The following is a 19,084-nucleotide window of genomic DNA, read 5'->3' as shown; positions in this document are numbered from 1 at the left end:
ACCTCGATTTGCTGACAGGTCCCACGCGGGGCCGCAACTCTGTCCGCGCCCCCCGCCCCATTCCCGTCCAGAGTCTCGCCAGCCTACAAAAGGTGCAATCTCACGCACATGCAGAGCAAACAAATAAGGTCGGCAGCGCAACGCCGGGAAGACTGCGAACAATGCGTCGGGCGGGCAGCGCCAGCCAAAGCGAGGGGCCCCGTGGGACATGGGGCGCGGGCGGGGGCCGCGGCGTAGCACCCGCCGGCCGAGGCGCTGGACACCTTACTTCCTGCTTCCCCGCCCGCCGCCAGACCGAGCTCTGCGGAGGGATATCTCTCCCCTCCTCTGTCCCCCTCTTTCCCTCCCCCCGCCCTCCCCTCTTTTTGCTTCTGCTCCCCCCCCCCACCCACTCTGCCTTTCTCTTTTAGCAAGAAAATTATTTGACAGTCGATTTGCTGACAGGGGAGGAATTTGCATCCTGGATTAAAAAAAAAAAAAGGCCGAGAGGAGCTTGGGAACGGTTGCTAGGGGTGGGTAAAGGGTGAAAAAGGGGGGGGGGCGTCGGGGAGCGGATAAGGAGGGTTAAGGGAGGGGCGAGGATGGGGAGCAATGGAAAAGGTAAGGCCAGGTTACCGCGGCTCGGCCCCGAGTGGGCTGCGGCCGGGGGAGGGGCGAGAGATACATATGTATTTCTGTCTTCTTAGCACACCCCCTTCCCTCTAAGCGATGGCTGAGAGGCGGTGCATGCAGATGGGGAGTAAGTTTCCTGAAGGGGAGGGTGGATGCACGCGCGCGGCCCCGCGCTGCAATTTCCACCGGGGAGGGAGAGTGGTTGGATGCGGAGAGTTTGGAGTTGCTTGTGGCGGAGGGCAGGAAGGGTAGCAGGGCCGGGAAGGGGGCTGGCGGGCGCTATATCTGGGAGTAAGTTTCCAGGATCGGGAGAGCCTGCACGCTTGCTCGCTAGTAAGTTTCTGACCGGGGAGGGCGCGTGGGGAGGAGGAGAGGGAGGGGTGCATGTATATAGAAGGGGGGAGGGGGGAGCAGATTTCCTGCGGGGAGGCTGAATGCATATGGAGAGTAGATTTCCTGAAGGGAGGGTGGAGGCTAGACGGACCAAGTAAGTTTCTTGCTAGGGTGGTGGCGGAGGTGGTGGGTTGGTGCTTTGGGAACCCGGAGCTTCCTACTGGGGTTGGGGGAGCACGCTGTTGGGTGGGGGTGGGGTGGGGGGCGAAGGGCCAGGTCCCCTGCTGGGGAGAGGGGCTTGCATCTGGGGAGTATGTTTCCTGGCGGAGCGATATTTGTTTACAGGCTGATGGCAGTACTGTAAGTGAGTAGCGCTTCGAGGAGGCGGCTCTGATATAAATTAATATTGAAATTACTCCATCAGCTCTGCTTGCCCCTCATCTCACCCCCCAAGCGGAGACTGGTCTTGTCGGATTGTCCATGCACTTGTTGCAGAAACAGCCAAGGTAGGCAAGAACCTTATTAAGTTTCATTTTAAAAAGAAAATTAGTTGGGGGATGCTTCGTGAGAAGATGCGGGGTGGGGGGAGGGGAAGGGACAAAGTGGGGGGGGGAATCGAGAAGGAAAAATATTCCCCCACTTCTTTATTTTCAGTATATAACTAGGGCCTTCTCTCTGCTTCCCTTCTTCTCTCTTCCCTCTCTGAGCTCCACGGCTTCCCAGCAAAGGGGGAGGGGGTGCGATGGGCGCTAAAATTGGCAGACCCCGCTTAAAGGGTGGTGGTGGGGTTTGCACTTGAAGGTTGCGATGTTATAAAGCCTTCATTCTTCCAGCCAAGAAACCGCAGGACCCTAGGGATGTGCCTTTTGGGGTTTTTGACATGATGCTTATGTGTCTGTATATGCGCCTGTGGGCTCTTTGGGGGCTGGGTACCCTCCAAGAAGTTAAAAGTGGCCACCCAGATGGGAGAAAATGTGAGGGGGTAAACCTTCCCCTCCAGTCCCAACTTCAGTTTGGAAGATTGGGAAGTTGCTGCTGGCGGTCTGAAGAAATAGATATTAGAAAACAACACAAAACCACCCATTCACTGGCTGAGGCCAAGAGCACCTGGCGGGCAGCCTCTGGTCAGCACTGGGCTGGAGCATGTGCGCTGCCATCCTTAGGTTAAAAGAAAATGACTCCTGGTTCCTTCGTGTGCTTTCAACTGGCCTGCTAGAGCCAGCTTTGTGGAAAACTCTTCCCAAACTAGACGCGGCTTTGGCAAGTGAACGTTAAGTGTTGAAGTCAGTTGCTAACATGGCCTGGGCTGTCTTGTGAGGTGCATGGAAGTGATGCTTAGGAATGACGATCCACGGGTGGCTGAAGAGTTCTTTCAAAAAATGCCTTCCGAAAGCCGACTGGGTGCACTTTCTTAGCAGGCCTTGGAGCAGAGCTTTAAGAAAGGAGTTTTCAGTTGTCCCAGTTGGTACCAACCTTCTGCATCATTAGCTGTTTCGAGAAAGCAGTCTGGTCACGGATGATGTGGTTTTGTGCCCGCTGGAAGGATTACAAGCAGAAGTACTCAGCGGTTAACTAGTTAACCAGCAGTCTTTGCTTCTCCCTGCCTGTTTTCCTGGTCCTCAGCCTGCTGGTTTCTGCAGATGGGTTGTAAGTTTTGGCTGTGAGGTACCTGGATTATGCTGAGAGTTTTAACTTTGCCAGGATAATTTTAGCAACCAAGGTTTAAACCTAGACATGTTTTAGTAGGGGCAGGGAGTAAACACTAGGCAGTGTGGTTAACTTAAGTTGATTAAGCTTTCTGCAGTCCTGTAGCCAGGCTCAATTCTAGTAGGGGAAAAAATGGGTTTAAAAATATTTCTCTACATATTACTGATGGACAGTGCTTTCTTTCTTTCCTTCCTGTCATCAGATTTCCAGATTGAGAATTTGGTATTTGGCAGCTTGAGAGTTGAGTTAGTTGGGAATTAAATATTATTGCGACTTATCAAATGTTCCTAACTAGGCATTGGTTAAACAAATTAGCTATTATTTTTTCCTGCTTAAAATCTGTGCCTGGTTGTTGAATATGCTGGGAAGATAAACAGAATCTTTATGTATGTTTATCCTAGGGTACTGGAATTATTGACATGCTTACCCTCGAAGCCAAGGGCAGTCATTCAGGTTTTTTTTCCCTTGTATTTATGAGATTTATTTTATTGTCTTGCGTTGGCCATTAATCAAGTCAGCAGCTTTTTTTTCTCTTCTTCTGGGATGTTCTTGTGGTAATAAAGGTTTGAAGGCCCATGAATCATAATTCATTCTTTTAAAAATATTGTGGCGATTGTCAGGATTTGATTTATAGGAATTGATACCGGGAGTGACACACCTCTGTGGGCCCCGCCCTTTTAGGCATGTCCATTTTTGCCAAAGATTTGTTGAGAAGCCAGCTTGACATCTCGAAAAAGAGCATTTCCCTTCTGCTTTATGGGCATGAGAAGATTAATTTTACAGGTTCCATAGTAAACATGAGTCTTTTCACAGCTTGGTAAGCAGGCTTCCACATAGCAGGCATGTGTTAATATCACATAGCATTTATGTGAGCTTGCTGTGAAAACAGTTGTTCTATGAACTGTGTGGAAAGTACTCAGTTTTGCTTCCTTTAACCTGCTTGGGCCTGTGGTTTTTGTTGAGGTAGGAGCATTAGTTATAAATGAGGGGACTGCTGCTTATATAATAAAATGTGTGGTTACAAAAACAAAGCTTATTTATAATATTCTTTTCATCATCCTGTGATGGCTGAGTTGGTCACAGTAATCAAAAGCATTGTTTTTTTGGGGAAGTTATAAGGATTCTCCGTAAAGCCGATTAATCAGCAAGTGTTAACATTGTTTTGCACTCAGTAGTTGGCTCAAGATTATAGTATTTGTAAAGTGACAGAGCCTTTGAGGTGATCTGATGGTTAAAGCAGGGGGAAAATGTCACTGAGGTGTGGGAGGGTACCAGTTTCTAGTATTTCTGGGTTTTGGATTTTTTTTTTTTTAATTAAAAAAAGCACGGTTTGATCCATGAGTTCCATCCATGTCTGAAATTCTGTGACTTGGTCTTGCGGAGAGAGGTCTCCAGAGGTCTTGACCGTGTCTTCCTGGGCCAACGGCCAAATTGCTTCATGGACTTGGGCAAGTTGATTAACTTCTGTTTTTGTCTTCTCACGGAGAGAGTGGATTTGTACCTTGGCATTCCAAAAAAGACTTTTGAGTGACCGGGTAATCTTGACCATCATCGCAAGGAAATACTTATGAAAGCCTGCCACTGTCTTGGAAAAAGAAAGTGCATGGTTGAAACCCAATTATATGTGCTAATAGAGAGTGGCACATAATCCCGGTCACCAAAAATAATTTCAGTTCATCTTGGAAGTTTCCCCTGCAGCCAGCTGGTTCACCTGTCTGATTATGCTTGGTCAAGTCTAAGGTTAATTGAGCAGTACCAGAAAGCCTAGTGTGGCTTTACTCATTTTCTGTGAAAAAATTCACATGTGGGTAATTGGAATTTGCTTGTCTATTTGCCATTGGGTTAATGGTAATGATATTGTATTACTGTCGCCTCTGGGATATATCATATTTCACTGTGGGCATTTTTGGGGAAAAACTCTTGATGCTTGTATTGACTTTGAACATTGACATGTAAAGTAAGGATCCAGACAAGTGGCTCAGACCCCAGGCAGTTCAAATTTGTGCTGATTGTCCTGCTCTAAGAGCAGTTGAATTCCCCTCGTTTTATTTCTGACTTCATAAAACTATGTAATTTAGGGAGGAGAGAGGGGTAGAATCTGCTGGAATCTTGTGGATTGATTAGTAGTAATATATCTGAATTTGCATGTTTAAGGCGAACCAATAAAATAAAGGGGAAATGAAAAGGTTGCTTTCTTTTGTGGGGAGAGGGTGACAGGAGCAGCTGGATCTTGTTCCTGGCATGCTTTGCAACAAGGGTACTGCGGCATTTTGAGGAATAATGTAGGCTTGATAACATGAGTTTGATTGCAGGGCTCTTGTAATCTTTTTTTTTCCCCCTGGGTTAAATAAAATATACAACAAAAAGCCTTGTGATATTTTGTAAGAATTTTCAAGTTCTCTCGGCATCTGCTTATAGGGTTTACTGGTTAATTTGGGTTTACTGAAGAAATGGATGAGTTTTGCTTTTTCCTCATGGAAGACAAGCTGAGAATGGGTGGGGCATGCTGAGCTATTGGGCTTTTGGTTCGGCGATATTAACACTTTTTTTTTTTTTTGATAGGAAGGGGGAGAAAGAACTTGTGTGCCTAAATGGCAACGATAACTCTAGGCTCATAGATGGTAACAGTTATTTTCATGCCATGACTGGCTCTGGTTTATTCATTTATACATTTAGCCGCTACTTGTTGGGCACCCACTGTTGGCTAGGCACTGAGGTTAGGCTCTGGGAATATGTTGATAATTCAAGCAGACATAATCATCTCCCTCTGTGAATCCCCCACCCCAACCCTAGTTAACAGTGCAGAGGCAGGTTGACATGTCAAGAAATATGTGTTGCAAACTGTGATAAATGCTCTGATGAAACCTCAGGGAGCGGTGACCTGGACTTACTTAGCTAAAGCAGCCTAGAAAAGCCTCTCTGGGCATTGGGGGTAGGGGGGAACAGAGGGCACCAGGCAGCGAGAGCCTTGGTGGAAGTACTTTGGCTTTGGGGGCAACTGAAAAGAGGCAAAGGTGGACAACAGGGAGGTAGAGAGGGCACAGGAAATGATTGATCATGCAGGGCTCTGGGGGCCTTGAAAAGATTCGGGTTTCGTTTGCAGTGTAGTGGGAAACCATTGAAACTTGGCTGTGGGAAGTGACAGCCCCTAACGAATGCATTGGGGGAGAGGGGCAGGTGTGGGACTGGGGAGCACAGTAACGTGGCGGTTGGAGCTGGCCAGGCGAGGAGGTGACAGGAGGTCAGTGGAGAGAAGCACTTGGGTGTGCAATGAACATTTGAGGTAGAATGGGTGGGGCTTGGTGATGGATTTGTTGGGAGGTAGGGAGGAGGACTCTAGGATAACAGGTTTCTGTCTTGGGCAGCTGGGTAGATGGGTGGTACTCTGCTGAGATAGGGAAGCAGGAGAGCAAAGGGAGCAGAATCACAGTCACGCTGTTTCAGTTTGGGCTCCTTTGAATTTGAGGTGCCTGTTCGACTCAACGTGGAGATGTTAAGCAAGCAGTCCGATACAGCATCCAGCATCCAGTGCCAGAGGGCTGGTGGGCAAGAGATGAAATGTGGGCATCGTCAGCCCAGGGGCGGTATTTTAATCCAGGAGACTAGAGAACATGTACTAAGGAGCCTGGAGGGAGAAGGCAATGTGTATGTGGGTGCGTGTGATAAGGCCAGAAAAATCACCAATGGATTTGGCAAAATGGAAGCCACTGGCAACTTTGGAAAAAACAGTTTCAGTGGAGCAGTGGATTGGGTAGGAGCAAGATTGGCGGGCGTCGGAAGGGGAATAGGAGGTAAGGAACTGGTAGTAGCATGTGTAGACAACTTTTGGGCAAAGCCTGACTGAGAAAAGAGGGCAGAGGAATGGAACAGGAGCTGGAAGGACATGTGGTAAAGGGAAGGGTTTTTGGGGTGCTGGTGGTATATTTGTGTGCTGATGTGAAAGATCAGTGGAGAGGGAATGGTTGACAAGAGCAGTGGGTTGGGTCACCTGAGCAGGAGCCCTTGTGGTCCGTGGGGAACGATCTGGCCTTTCCTGGAGGAGGGACACTTCTTCCTTGTGCCCAGAGTGCAGGTGCAGGTAAGGAGAAGGTGTGGGAGCCGTGCCTGGGTTCTGAGGTGCTCTGCCTCTCCAGGCTGAGGCCGCAGCCTCCTTGGAAAGCACTTTGGGCTCAGGATTTGACTCCAGCGGGAGACTGCAAGGGTTAAGACTGCATCAGAAAATTGTACTGCATTTTTTTGAACATTTGACTGCATTACTGAGCAGTACAGAGGAAAGAGCAGATTCTTTTGCTTTGGAAAAAGAGTCTTCAGTTAAAGTGATTTGGGCCTTCCATTAGATTTATTTGAAAACTATGATTAGAAAAAGACATCTGTGATTTTCAGCCTTGTTCAAAAGTTGGTGGGCACTGTGTCATATGTTTTGAACAAAAAGATCCCCCCCCCTGCAAAAAAAGGCAAAGGTGTGCCTCCTTTAAGGCTGCCTTTCACAAAAATATGCTGTAGACTACCAGCCTCTGTGGCTGACCATGGGGTTTGCATGGAAAGTGGGCGGGTGAGGAGAGAGTCAGAAAACCTGGGTTGGGGTTCAGCTCCATCTTTGGGTCTGGACAAGTCAGCCTCTGAGCCTGTCTCCACATCTGCAAAAAGAGGGTGATAGCATCTGTCGCCTCTCCTCTTAGACTTGTGAGGATGGAATCAGATAATGTACGGAAAGTGCTATGTAAACTGTAAGAGGCAACAGCGAGGTGAATTGATCTTCAGCCAGATCTTATTTTCAGATACAAAAACCTGACAACCAATGAAACACTTTCCTTAATTTCCCAAACCTTCTACTAAAAACCGTTCACCGTATCCACTCCCACTGATGTTTCCTCCTTGAAGCCACTTTCCCTTTGGGGTTTCCAAGTCCTCTGTGATCCCTTTAGGGAAACTGATCTTTCTGTTGGAAGGCAGGCGTCAGAATGCTGACTGTGAAAGGCTAGTCAGTAGAGTTTCAAACTCTGATTCCATATTTAGGATTTGAGAACTGTCCACTCAAAGGGCCAGACTAACTTGATTTGTGAACTGGGTGCAGGAGGACCTTGAACCTACCCAAGAAACACTCTGTGGTGCCCCCCCACCCCCACTTCGTCTCAGCGGTCTTCATTTGCATTCGCAGTGTGTTTTGCAAACGAAGACTTGTGTAGAATTGCGTCTACTTAAAAACAGCCTTTAGTTTTACTGCGTATGCTGGGAAGTCATTTCCAGTTTTAAAAAATATCACATGATTTTCACTAATTGGACCCCTGGCATCTGCTTAGTAGAGTGAGGCTCTTTTTCTTTCTTTCTGCATTAATTTTTATCATGAAAAATCTTTAAACATACACAAAAGCAGGCAGAATGGTATAATGAACCCTCTCGTACCCCTCGCCTAGATTCAGCGGTTAGTCAGATTTTGCACACCTGTGGATAATGAAGCTTCTTGTATTTGTGTAATAAATACAAGTCGTCGGTTTTGAGAGATCAGTGGAACCGATATCAACCCGGTTTCATAGAGAGGGGAAAATAATCAACGAAAAATCAGAGAGGGAGGAAATGGATGCCGTCATTGAAATAACTAGTGTTTACCTAGCATTTTATTGGTCCATGGCCTCTTTGGCTGTCCTATTTTATCTGTCTTGCAACAACCATAGGAGGTAGGTATTCTCATTTTTACAGCTGGGGAAAGTGAGGCTCAAGAAGTAAAACTGAAAAAATACAAATAAGTTATTAACCTGGAGTCACGTGACCAGCCAGCATTCAAAGAGCATGTTTAATGCCAGAATTTGAATGGTCTGCAAATTTTGTCACACTCTCAAATAGATACTGCTATACAGTATTAAATAAGAATGTGACAGAATAGATGCAAAAGATCATGGAAACTGAGACGTTCATCTGGGAATTCAGACTTATAAGTCCAGTGACCTTAGCTGGAAATACTCAGATGATTTAAGCATGTTTTGGACATTACATTTTTAAAAACTTGAGTCGTCTGGCTCATTCTGGAGCATACAGCTTTAAGCCTGACTCATAATTAAAGCCAAAACTTGACTTTAACAAATTGCGTGGCTACTCTCCATCAGCCTCCTACTCTCAGCCCAGTCCCTCTGTGGGGCCCCTCAGTGGAGGAACCAGGACAATCCGTGGTCATTTTTAGATAGTGTGGTCTTTAGTCTCCAGACTCCGGCTTTGGACGTAACTGGGCCTGGGCATTTTGCTGCCCTGGAAAGCTTCTTGAGGGCCTCAGGGGTCTTTGCCATAACAAAGGCTGCTCTGAGGGCCTCTCCTCATCATTGAGAAATTGCCTCCAACCTAACCTCTTTGAAAGATTTTTAAAAGGAAGAGGGGGGAAAAAAAGATGGATTTGATGCCAGGGAGTTTTAATTCCTTCTGTTTTCATCACAATGGGAGATACCAAGCTCCTTTAAAATTTAACTGAAGGATACCAGTAATTGAGGCTGATTATCAAGTACTGGGACTTGTTCACTTTCCTTTGTTAGTTGGGTGAACACATGCTAGCCAAGGGGTTTTCATGGGGAGCTACAGTAGGTAGGGCATTTAGGGGCCTCTTTCCTTTTGAAGAGTCTGAGCTTCTTTAGAAACCAGTATGGAATTCAGTTTCCCCGAGCTGACACTCATTCCTGAAGTCCTTGAGGGTGCTCTGTGCCTGGCTGTGGGTTAGGGCTGTGGGGTGGACTGGAGGGGGTGCAGCGGGGCTCCGGCAGCCCTTGGTGCTGCTGTCGAACTTATCACTGGGCGTGTCTTCCACCCCTTCTAGACTGCCCTGGGGAGAGCAGAACTGGGTCATTCATTTTTGTACCCCCAGGCCCCAGCACAGAGCCTGGCATTAGTACAGTGTAAATGCTTACTTATTTAAGAATTAGCTGCTTTTGTTTGTTTGTTTGTTCGGTTTTGTTTTGCCTTTGGGTGTCTATCTACGGGTTCTTGCTGGAGGAGAAATCCAGGCCTCTCTGCCGCCAGAGTCGGTTCCTGCAGCCGCTGAAGGAGACCAGACTAGAGAAATGTTTCCTTCCTTCTTGCTTTCTTGGCCTCACTGCCTTTAGCTGGGTTGGTTTAACTGAGCTCTCAAATGCAAATGCAGCCCCATCCCCCATCCCTTTTAATAAGTGACATTTTGTTAAATCAGTTATTCAAGACCTTATCTATATTTCTGTCTGTGCTGGCTTAGTCAAAATAGGAAAGAGAGTGAATATTAGATTTCTTCACCCACCCCCTCCTCCCTCCCCTTTGAGCAACTCTACATAAGATTTCTGATAGGGGAGGGGTGCTCTGTCCTTGAAGAAGTAAATGCTGCGTGCAGAAAAAATGTGGAGGGCTTTGACTTGTAGCGAATGCTGTTTTTCAGCAGCTGTGATTTTTCCATTTTTCTTTTTCTTTCTGTTTTGATTAGTGGAACTCATTGTGCTCCAGGGTTGGGAATTGCGTTGGGGGAGGGCGCGGGGAGAACAGCTTTTACTGGGAGAGCTGCGATGGGGAGGAGGAAGGGGAGAAGGGATTTATTGAAAATATATGTCTACTTCTGCTATGATAAAGCGGAGGGCATGTACAAATGCAAGGGGGAAATCATTATTGTGGTAATGTAGGCAGAGCACTGCTTTCTCATTAACGGAGCTTAGCCCACGTGGAGGAGGAGGCTGCCTAGCTGCTTTGAGAGTTGGGGTATTCAATAATAGCAGAAACTCAGGGGATTGTCTCCATCCCCCCCTGCTTACCCCCTCCAGCTGCCTTCTCCTTTCTTTCTCCCATCAGTTTGTAGCCTTTTCATAGCTGCTTGTTGGATTTCATGGGCTCCTTCCTCAGCCCTGCCACCTCCAAATGCTGGAAGGTCTGTTTAATTTTTAAAGTTAGAAGGAAATAAAATAAAATTTCTCCTGGGAACTTGAGAAGAATTTTGGCAACACAGGGTGAGTCAGAGATTGGATTATATGCCCTGCATCCAGACTGCACCATTTTTAGGGGCTCAGGAATTTACATATGCTGTGGGGGTATCCAAATGAGGGTTCCAAATCTCTTACTACTGTTCACAGAGTGCTTACTGTGTGCCGGGCCTTGTGCAGATGTGTCCGTCAGTCAGCCTCCCAACGGTTGTAAGAGGCAGATGTGATGCCCACTTTTCACTTGAGAAAACCGGGGCTCAGGGCATTTCAGCACCCAGCCACAGAACACGCAGGTGCCGAGGTGCGGAGCTGGTCTCCAGCCCCAGGACTACCTCTAAAGATTGGTGGCCTGTGCTACCTTTAAGACCTGGCTGGTCGCTTCCCCTGCTCAGACCTCTAGATTCTAGGAACCTGGGCAAAACAGCCACCGCAAGGCCTGCTGTGGACAGTTACGGGTAGAGTGCTCAGGATGTTCATGAGGGCTCATCCCGAGCTTTCATTCTAAGGAAGGTCAAGATTAGGGACTTGCACCTTTGGTAGAAGAGGTGACGGCCCCGCCCCCATCTCTACCAGGCTGCTCTGACTTTGCCGACAAGTTATTCATCAGGCTTTTATCGAGTGCCTCCCATGTGCCAAGATTGTACCAGTGGCTGGAATTACCAGGACAAATAAGAGACAGAGCTCAGAGTCTAATGGAAGATGGTTATGAGAACATGTAAATATGATACATAGTGATGCCTGCCTAGAAAAAGACAACATTTCAGAAGCAATAAAGGGCGAGAGACTGCGGAGAGCCGCCAGGAAAGTCTTTGTAGAGAGGTGGAACACGGCTGGCCTTGTGTGGGTTCAGTGGAGGCTTGCCAGGTAGGCTGGGGAGGGCACAGCAGGTAGCATGGTGAGTATAGGAAGCCACATGCACTCTGGCCTGACTGAAACATCACTTCAAGGCTTACCTATCTAACGTCATTTCCTATTACCTTTGGTTTGATGCTCTAGAACTGTGCTGTCCAATACGGTAGCCATTAGCTAGGCATGGTTATTTAAATATAAATTAATTAGAAATTAAATAACATGGACAGTTAAGCTCCGCAGTTGCACTAGCCACATGTCAAGTGCTCAGTAGCCACATGTCAAGTGCTCAGTAGCCACATGTGGCTAGTGACTGCCATATTATAAAGCATATAAAACATTTCCATTTGTGCAGACAGTTCTGTTAGCTAGTGCTGTTCACAAACTTTGCTCCTAGGTTTCCTCCTCTACCCCTCACCTGGCTTACTTCCACTTCCTCCACAGGCTTGTCCTAAACACCCCGGCCTGGGCTTCCTTCCCACTGTCCACCTGCATTGCAACAATCCCTCTCTGTGTCTGTCTCCCCTGTCTTCCTTCTAGCTTCTTAAGAGTCTAAGTAAGGTCTTGTTCATCCCTGTGCCGTGGCCTGTTTATCGTTGAGTCCGTAGTACCCAGGTGGCGCTTGGCCCATTGGAAGTGCTCAGTGGCAGTTACAGGTGATGGGGCTGGAGAGGTGAGCAGGGATTGCGCAGGGAGGACCCGGTGCTGCGTTTCGGAGGTTGGTCTGTAGGCAGTGGGAGTCACCACAGGGTTTTAGTGAGGAGGGGTGTGTGGGGGGATGGGGTCAAGTCAGACTTATATATTGGGAAGATTACTCCTAAGGGTGTGGAGGACGGGCCGGAGTGGCTGAGCTTGTAGATGAAAAGATCAGTTAGGAAAGTGCAAGAAACGCAGGGGCAAGAGGGCTAAGAGTCTGGACACTTAGGCTGTGGCAGTGATGTTGAAAGAGTAGCATCACCATCTTGCCAAGTCAGGACCTCCTTCCATTTCTCTCCATTTTGGATGCTGTTTGTGGTTTCTAAAGGCAACTGTGGAAAGAACTCTCTTTCACGTCTTCTGGGTCCCTCGACCCCTTTGGTCTTTGAGGCCCCGGGCCAGTGCCCTGTCACTGTCCCTTTCCACTCTTTGTTGGAGTGCCACCTCTTGCCCTGCTCTGTCCCTCCCTCTCTTTGCTTACCTGCTTGTTTCCCTTCAGGGGACGCCTTACTCTAGGCCGTACCATTTCTGACCCTTAAGATGGAATCTGAGTGAATCTGAGCGGAGGCTGGGGTTTCAGCCTTTTGTCTTGGTCAGCCTGTGTCAGGTTCTTCTCTGAGGGCACTTTGGGGGGCTTAAAGTTAAGAATCTTGTAGAATTTTGAAGAGGAGTCTGGGAAGTAATGTGATCAATCTAGACTCTGAGATAGTTAAGAAGGAACCAGGATGGCAAAATTTAGAGAGGCATAAGAGGGTTATTTGCTTTAGGAAGGTGAGGCAATGTGCTCTGGCCATGGTGACCTCACATCATGCACGTTTGAGGGTAAAATACATTTCAAAATATAACAGCTACCTACTAAGTACAGAGATGTGCCATCATTTTACATACAGGGGTAGGCTAATAATAATAAATAATGCAATAGTTAATTAATAATAATACAAAAATAAACTCTGTTTTGCGTACTCACAACTCTAAATTTACTGTTGCCCACCTCTGTATTTTACCTCATTTAATCTTGAAAGCAAGTCCATGAATAAGGCGTTATTATCCCCATAATACAGATGAGGATGAAGAGGTTTACTCAAGGTCTCATGGCTAGTAAATTGCAGAGCAGGGATTTAAACCCAGAAACTGGAGCTGGGTGACTGTAAAAAGCAGGTGCTTTTCTCTTCTTATCCTGCCTCCCGTTTAGCCTTGCCAGTCAGCATGGCCTGAGTTTTGTTCAGAAATATGACTCATATGATATGGTTCAAGAAGACCATACTGACCCTCTGGGCATATTTCTGGGCAGCAAATTCTCAGAGCCCCTTCTTCCTTATCCTCAGTTCCTTTGCTTTCTTTACTGGCTGAAAAACTTTATTTTGAGAGGGAAAAGATTTAAAAGACACAAAATGCTTTGAGAACTATAAGCTTTACTAGAACTTTACTCTTCTGCCTCATTGTTTTCTGAAGGGGCGAAGTTCTGTAAGGGCTGGGTCCTGGTGCTGTGTTTGCGTTTTGGGCAGGATGTATGTGCAGGTCATACAGTCACCATTGTTCATTTCCAGAAGTGCTCGGGCTTGTGCGTGCTCTCAGCTCCGCCCCAGTTGTTCCGCAGGATTTGGGGGAACGGTTGGTGGCGGGGCTGCACGGTGGGCAGGCATCTGACCAGAGCTGGAGTGCCCTGCGTGGCCTTGGGGCAGTCTCCTCGCCTCCCTAAACCTCCCTTTCCTGAAGTGGTCACATCTCCTTGGATAGGTCATTGGGAAGATTAATGGCAGAATATACCTAAAAATCAGCACTTTGTAAGCCAGATGGTGACCTGGGTTTGTGGAACGGAAGTCACGGACTCCAAAGTCTGTTGAGCAGGCTCTAGTCCCATCCCCTCTCCCTGGTCAGCATGTCATGGCTTAGACTTAAGTCTTGTCTCCTGCTCTTAAGGCCTGGAAGAGATGTGATTCAAAGCTTCATTAGCGCTAAGACTTTTTTTCCCACTGAAATTGTGTATGTGGTAAGTAAGGGTAGTTCATAAAACTTTCTTTAGGGGAGAGAGACTACAAACAGTACATGGTAATTATAGAGAATTTGGAAAATGTTGACAGGTATAAGGAAGAAAATAAAAATAGTCTTTATTTCCTGTTAACATTTTAATAAATTCCTTCCAGAATTTTTTCTAGGCAGTGTAGTCTGAAGCCAGTTTGCCAGGATTTGAATGCAGGAGCCTTCACTCACTGGAAACCCTAACACTGACCTGTAGTGCTGGGTGGGATGAAATGAGATGATGCTAGTAAAACATTTGGGGAGCCCCTCGCAGGTAGTAAGTCCTCAGTAAACATTTGCTATGATATTATGCTTTAAAATCTTATTACGATTATTTTGAATGTGCTTTAATATAGTTCTCATTAAATGTCCCTTAGGAACTGTATTTCTTAAATAGTTGTTTAACATCCTCTCAAACAGATTCTATGTTTAATAAGTATTTGTGGAGCACCAACTGTGTACCAGGTACTGGATCCCATAATTAATTTAGTCTCTATTATTAGAAATTTACCTTATCATTTTTGACTATTATAAATAATGCTTTGATGAACATTCAGGTACATAAAACCATGATCATATCTCAGATTATTTTCTTAAGATAAATTCCTGGAAAGGAGAATTCCTATGTTAAAGAGAGGAGGCATTTTTAAGGCTCTTGATAACATTTCCTAGTTGTTCCTCACAAAGTTGAAAAATGAATTTGTATTCGCACTACAAGCATTTGAGAGTACCTACCTCACTTCATTGGCCCTCATGTCATTGTTTCTCAAAAATGGTAATTCTTGTGTTGCATGGATTACCTTCTAAACAAGACACATTAGCCCTGGCTGGTGTGGCTTGGAGAGCAAACTGGAGGATCACAGGTTTGATTCCCTGTCGGGGCACATGCCTTGGTTGCAAGTTTGGTCTCCAGTTGGGGTGTGTGCAAGAGGGGACCTATCGACGTTTCTCTCCCTCTCTTTTCTCCCTCCTTTCCCCTCTCTGTAGAATCAATGCAAATTTAAAAAAATTAGTAAGACACATTACTTCTCTGGGCCTCCATTTTTTCTTGCTGCAAGATTGAGTGCAAACGTCTCTTGCGTGATGACTGTTATTTGATAATTTAGCAAGGTCTTTGGATTTCTGTTAAGGAAAGACAATGCAGATGACCTGAATCGCTATCAGAAGTGATTCTTCCTCTTGAGTTAGATTTTCCTCATGTTTATGTAAAGACGACTTAAGGAGTGCTTCTCTCACACCAAGCACAGAGTGAGTGAGCCTCCAGCCCCCGTCTGGGGCACAGGATGTGCCTGCTACCTGGGCTGTCTGTGTTGGCAGACAAAGGCATTCTTCACTCATATGAACAAATGTTGCCTATAATTGGCTGCAGAATTATAGGTTCTCTGTCCAATTTTCTAGGAATTTCTCCTTTTTGAAACTTTATAAGAAAATGAAGGCTACTTTCAGCTCCCTTAAGTATAAGAAGATATAATCGTAGTTTTATATGAAATTAAATACTGAGAAAAAAGTTGTTCTACTGAAAATGCTGAGGAGTATAAAGAAAATGAATACTAGTCACCATTTCATCAACTTGATAGAACCTCTACTTTAAAAAAATGGTGTGTTTCTTTCTAGTATTTAAAAGAAAACATATACATATTTGTTCTTTAAAGATTTATTTATTTATTTATTTCTAGAGAGAGGGAAAGGGTAGGAGGAAGAGAGGGTAAGAAACATCAGCGTGTGGTTGCCTCTCGTGCGCCCCTCACTGGGTACTCAGCCTGCAACCCAGGCATGTGCCTTGACTGGGAATTGAACCAGAGACATGTTGCTTTGCAGGCCGGCGCTCAGTCCACTGAGCCACACCAGCCTGGGTTCTTTACGTATTTTTGGATAGTTGGATGCTTTGTGTGATTTTTTATTTTGTTTTTCAGAACCTACCTTAAATTAATACTTTAACCATTTCCTGCATGATGCAAGTTTCTTATAACACTTATAACACTCCTTTTATGTCCTAATGCCTTTTGAGGTCTTGGATTTTGATTCTCTCTCTCTCTACAGGGTGGGGCAAAAGTATGTTTACTGTTGTTAATACACAAAACAGTTTATTCTTGTATTATTATTTATTATTATATTATTTTCCACACAAACAACTGTAAATCTACTTTTGTCCCATCCTGTTTATCAAATCCCACAGGACATTGCTTTAAAAAGTCAATAGTAACTTAGATTAATCCACATATTTACTCTTTTTGATGTTCTTTATTTCTTCCTATACAACCATGCTCAGCTCTTCTCTCAGGTTAATGACCTTCTATCTGAAGAACTCTGTTCAGTTTTGTATGTGTATGTGTGTATCCGTGTGTGGTGGACGGTGTCTGCTGGTATCACAGTTCACTCAATTTTTGTTTGAACACCTTCATATTTGGAGGATATTTTCACTGGGTAGAGGATTCTACCTTGTCTTTCTTTTTTATTTAATCCTTTAAGATATTTCATTGTCTTCTGGCTTCCTTTATGTCTATTAAAAAGTCATCTGTCAGTTTTATTGTGGTTCCTTTGAAAGTAACATGTTTGTTCTGTTTAGCTTTGTTTTTTAGTAGTTTTACTATTATGTGCATAAATAAGTGTGGTTCTCTTTGTATGTATTCTCCAGGGAGTTTGGAGAGCTTCCAGAATGCATGGCTTGATTTTTTTTTTTTATTAGTTTTTGAAAATTCTTGGGTAGTTCTCTTCAAATACTGCTTTTGCCCCATTATTTTCTTCCTCTTAGATTCCTACTCATGTTAGACCCTTTCATGGTATCCTACGTGTCTCTGAAGCTCATTTTTGTATTTTCTGTGCTTCAGTATGAAAGTTTTTTTCTACTGCCCTATCCTCCAGTTCACCAGTCATTCCTTCTGCTGTTTCTTGTTTGTTGTCAAACCCATGTATTCAATTCTTTTTATTTTTTATTTTTATTTTTAAAATTTAAAAAAACTTTATTTATTTTCAGAGAAAGGGGGAGGGAGGAAGAAAGAGAAGGAGAGAAACATCGATCCTCTCGCATGCCCCCAGCCGGGGACCTGGCCTGGAGCCCAGGCACGTGCCCTGACTGGACATCAAACTGTGACCTTCTGGTTCACAGGCTGGTGGGCGCTCAATCCACTGAGCCACACTGGTCAGGCCTTATTTTTTAAAATTTTTAAAAAACATTTTATTTATTTTCAGAGAAAGGGGAAGGAAGGGAGAAAGATGGAGAGAAACATTGATGTGGGAGAGAAACACTGATCAATTGCATCTCGTATGCTCCCAATGCGGGGACCTGGCCTACAACCCAGTCATGTGCCCTAACCAGGAGCCAAACTTGTGACCTTTTGCTTTGCAGGATGATACCCAACCCCCTGAGCCAAGCTGGTCAGGCCCGTGTATTCAATTTTTAATTTTTAAAAAAAATTTGTAAATATTTTATTTATATAAATAATATGTAATGTTTATGCATTTTAAATATGAAATATTTATATATTTATAATAAATTTTTGAGTGGATATTTTTCTTTTTTTGACTTTATTTTATTTTTAAAATTTATTTTAAATTCTGGTCGACATACATTATATTAGCTTCAAGTGTGCCACATAGTGATTAGACAGTTATATAATTTACAAAGTGCCCGCCATGCTAAGTCTCGTATGGACCTGGCATCACACATAATCATTGCCGTATTATTGAGTATATTGGCTATGTTGAACTCTGCATCCCCATGGCTAATTTTATAACTGCAGTTTGTACTTAATCTCCTTTGCTGTTTTTGCCAATCCCCCCACCCCCTCCCATCTGGCAACTATCGATTTGTTCTCTGTATTTATTCAGTTTATTATTTTTTTCATTTATTTTGTTTTTTAGATTCCTAAGTGAAATAATATGGCATTTGTCTTTCTGTCTGATGAATTTCACTTAGCATAATACCCTCTAGGTCCATCCATATCACAGAGGGCAAGATTTCAATCTTTCTCACGGCTGAGTAATAATTCATTGTATATATGTACCGCATCTTATGTATCCATCCCTCTATCAAGGGGATGATAGTTTTTCATGATTGCATTTTTCTCAGTGTTCCTTTCTCCCTATTTGGTGGTGTACTTGGTCATTTTTTAAAAGAAACATTTTATTTATTTATTTTTAGAGAGAAGGGAAGGGAGGGAGAAAGACAGGGAGAGAAACATCATTGTGCAAAAGGAACATTGATCAGCTGCCTCTTTCATGCCCCCAGTGGGGGATCTGGCCTATGACCCTGGACCCTGGCTTGTGCTTCGACCGGGGACTCAAACCAGCCATCTGTTTGTGGGACGACACCGCCCCGCTCCGAGCCATGCCAGTCAAGGCCTACTTGGTCATTTTTGTTTGAATGTTGGGCATTTTACATGGAAAATGTAGAGGCTCAGGATGGTGCATCGCCTTGATTCAGTTAAGGCTAATGTGTTTCTGATTCCCCTTTACGTGTAGGGTGGGTGTTTGTTAGAGTCCTTCCTATTTGGTAGGCCTGGATAACCAAGTTTTGTTTCTCTGCCACTGAAACCCAAGTCTCCGCTTAACTTCTGAGTCTTTTAATAGCTGCCTCCTGCTTGGGTGCCAGAGTCTAGCCCTCTACATACATGGCTTAGGTGTCAGCAAATGCCTGGAGGGGAAATCTGCAGAGCCCTGGGCTGCCTCCTGTGCTGTTCACGTTTCTCTGGTATCTGGGCCTGTCAAATCTTGGATGTCTTTGTAGCCCTTGACTCCAGTGTTTAATTTTCTCTGTCCAGGAAGAAAGCTGCTGCAAGCTTTAATTTGCTGCTTTCTTCTACCAGATAGGGAAATGTCCCGAGGGGAAACGTTAGCTGCTGGTGTACACCTCTCTGAGCTTCCTTTCCTCTAGGAGTTTTGTCCCTCAAGTCCGAGCTGTCTTGTTGTACTCTCATACCTTCACACAGTTACTGTTATTATCACTGTTTTGT

The 19,084-nt window shown here is 45.0% G+C and overlaps 1 long non-coding RNA gene across 1 annotated transcript in view; it reads left to right on the top strand.

Annotated features, from left to right (window-relative positions):
- The first annotated feature begins 1,395 nt into the window (after window positions 1–1,395).
- The window catches only part of LOC129067451 (uncharacterized), a 135,153-nt gene continuing 117,464 nt past the window's right edge, over window positions 1,396–19,084 (top strand). Inside the window, exon 1 of the long non-coding RNA XR_008528762.1 lies at window positions 1,396–1,451. This is a non-coding gene — a long non-coding RNA (uncharacterized LOC129067451). The remainder of the gene's footprint in view (window positions 1,452–19,084) is intronic.

Source organism: Pteronotus mesoamericanus, unplaced genomic scaffold (assembly GCF_021234165.1).
Source record: "Pteronotus mesoamericanus isolate MK-2021 breed Mesoamerican mustached bat unplaced genomic scaffold, CSHL_Meso_final contig_20, whole genome shotgun sequence".
Classification (NCBI taxonomy): Eukaryota; Metazoa; Chordata; class Mammalia; order Chiroptera; family Mormoopidae; genus Pteronotus; species Pteronotus mesoamericanus.
This window is presented reverse-complemented; position numbering and strand designations above follow the sequence as displayed.